The sequence below is a fragment of the Sarcophilus harrisii genome, chromosome 6, assembly GCF_902635505.1.
Source record: "Sarcophilus harrisii chromosome 6, mSarHar1.11, whole genome shotgun sequence".
NCBI classification, from domain to species: domain Eukaryota; kingdom Metazoa; phylum Chordata; class Mammalia; order Dasyuromorphia; family Dasyuridae; genus Sarcophilus; species Sarcophilus harrisii.
Window position 1 is genome coordinate 29,875,001 of NC_045431.1, and position 2,863 is coordinate 29,877,863.

Below are 2,863 nucleotides of genomic sequence, written 5' to 3' on the forward strand. Positions count from 1 at the left end.
CTAAACCTAAAGGCCGGCAAAGACGGATGTGAATCTAAGTGTTATTATAGAGGGGATTTGTCTTTATTTATCGGCGCGCTCATGAATATGAATACGCATTTGGGCCGGGGAGGTAACTATTCACCTCTGGAAACCACACATGGAATTCCCCCCGACCCCCCCACCCCCCTTCCCACCCCGGACCCTCAACACTGGGGAGCCTCCCTGGGCACAAGGCGCCAATTGTCTAAGTCTTTCTCCCACCCCTCTGGACTTTCGTTTCCTAGATTAAAAAATAATAATTCCCACCACCCCAATTCCTGAATTCTCCTAGCGACAGGTTAATTGCTTTCGGGAAGACTGGGAGGGAAAAGCAGATAAGCTCGGACATCTCAGCCTAACTGAGCAAGCACCCTTCTCTGGGGCCCTGAGGGCTTCCCCACTCCAGGGTGATTTTGGTTTTGTGGAGAGGTGTATTTTGGGGGGACGGTAATGGGGCAAGTGAGCAAAGAAAAAGATTGAGAGAGACATGAAAGGAGAGACAGAGACAGAAACAGAGACAGAGAGGCAGAGGCAGAGAAAGAGAGTCCGAGAGACAGACACAAAGAGAGACACAGAGAGAGATACACACAGAAAAGAAGAAAGAGACAGAGAGAAACCGAGAAAGACAGAGAGAGAAGGAAAGAGATAGAGACAGAGGAGGGGGAAGAGAGACGGAGAGACAGCGACCGAGGGAGATAGAGACATACAAAGACAGAGAGAGAGAGAGAGAGAGAGAGAGAGAGAGAGAGAGAGAGAGAGAGAGAGTGTGTGTGTGTGTGTGTGTGTGTGTGGATTTATGGTTCATGATCGGAAATAACAATGATAACTCTTCTTCCTCTGCCTCGCTCACCTCCGCCTAAATCAGTTTATTGCCTATCGGCTTCCGCACGAGGAGGGGGTCAGAATAAGGAAGAGAATGATTACTCAAAGTCTCTCCATTCCAAGCCTCCTGGCGCCAGAGCACCTGTGCTCCCTGCAGGCTGGCAGGGCCCCAGCCTTCTCCCGCTCCTAAGTAACCGAGAAGCTCTGGGCGCTTCTGCCGCCTGCCTCTGTCTGTCTGTCTCTCCCAGGCGCCCACCCGAAGGCCAGGAGAGCGGGCTGGGCTGGGGCTGGGCTGGGGCTGGGCTGGGGCCGGGCTGGGGCCGGGGGTGTGCGGCGCCTGGGGGAAGAGCTCTAGTGTCTGGTGCGGTAGGTAGGTCGAGGCTCGGGGAGCTGTGTTGTGAGGGGGCTCGGCCGGGAGGAAGGGTCGGCTAAGGTGGCAATAACCGTGCGGGCCAAAGCCTCCGTAGCCGAAGCCTTGCCAGCACCCGGCCTAGGCGCTTGGCGCAGCCTCCCGCGGCCGCGCGGCTCCCAGTGGAGCGGCCCAGGCCGGCGCAGGGCCTCTCGGGGTGCTCCCCGCCCCGCTCCCTGGGCGCCCAGGCTGCTTGGCCAGGGCCCGCCGGGTCCTCCCAGGCCTGCCCTCCCGGCACCCTCTGGGCTGGCCCGCGCTCCCGTGGGGGACCGGCCGGCCTGACTTGCTCTTTCCATCCCATTCACTGAACGGGGGAAGCCGGATCTTTCAGAGTCTCGGTCTCACGGTCCGATGCGCAAATGCGCTTGACTTCATTTTCCCCTTTGTGGTATGTGTAGGTTTATTTTCCAGTGTAACAACGTCCCCCTGGGCTCCCACTTGGCCCTAGCCCTCCGCCCCTCTTTTGTGGCCGGGTTTCTTCGTGGCCTCTGAAGATGAAAGGCGCTCGGGCCGGGCCAAGCCTGACAGCACCAGTCCCAACCCCCTGTTTTGTTCGAGTTGTGCTTTCTACACGCGAGCTCTCCCCTAAAAGTTGTACCAAATGGTTAATTTGATTATTCCAACTATAGACCAACTGCTTCAGCAGCCTCCACCACGCGTCTGGGAGGAAAAAAGAAACCATCTATAAGAAATAATCTAATCAACGTGAAGTGTAGAAAAACCCCTTCTGATTTTCAACCGGCACAAATAGAATTAGAGCTTCAGCATCCTTTTCCCAAACAGACCTTTTGTCTAGATCACAAATTCAGCCAACCAGCAATGTGTACAGTGGCTGCTATTTATTTTAATAGATAGGCGGGTGGGGAGCTAGATGGATAGATAGATAAATGGAGAGATGGATAGATGGATGGAGAGATCCATCTTCATCTGACTTCTCTTTCTTAATATGTGTACACGGTTGATTTTTTTTTTCCTTGCCAATTTACTGAATCAATAAAGCAAAGGCAATGCAACGTGGAAAAAAAAAAAAAGTCATTTAAAACTCAAAACAAGGGAAGGGCAGCCGGGGATATCTACCATGAGAAAAAAAAAAAAATGTTTACATGCTACCCCGTCCCAAAATGAAAAAAGGTTGAAAGTTTAAAAGAAACTTTTCTTTGCTTTTCTTTGCCATTCATAGGAGGGTTTCTTTTTTCTTCTTCTTTTTTCCTTGAAAGTCAGAAAGAATGTTAGAAGACAAGGAAACAAAACAGCAAACAAAATGCCATTGTATTGAAGTAGCAATTCATGGGAAAACGCTTGTCAGCCTCATAATGTCTCACTTCTATGAGGCCGTTTTGAGGCTGTTTTACCGCAGGCTAAACACAATAACATGGGAATGAATAAAATATTAAATACCAGTGAGAATTTCAGAGGAATTTTCTTTTTGATTGCTTTATTTGGGGCTGCATCCAAATGATCCCATCACAGAAATCATCGCCTGTCATGAAATCAACGCAAAACAAATTTTCTCAAGTGGAGAATAAAAAAGAAAATGCAAAGATTGGTTTCTCAGAATATCTCCAAGCCACACAGCAGATACCCCCTTTCCCAGTTACCTGTCCGGGAAAA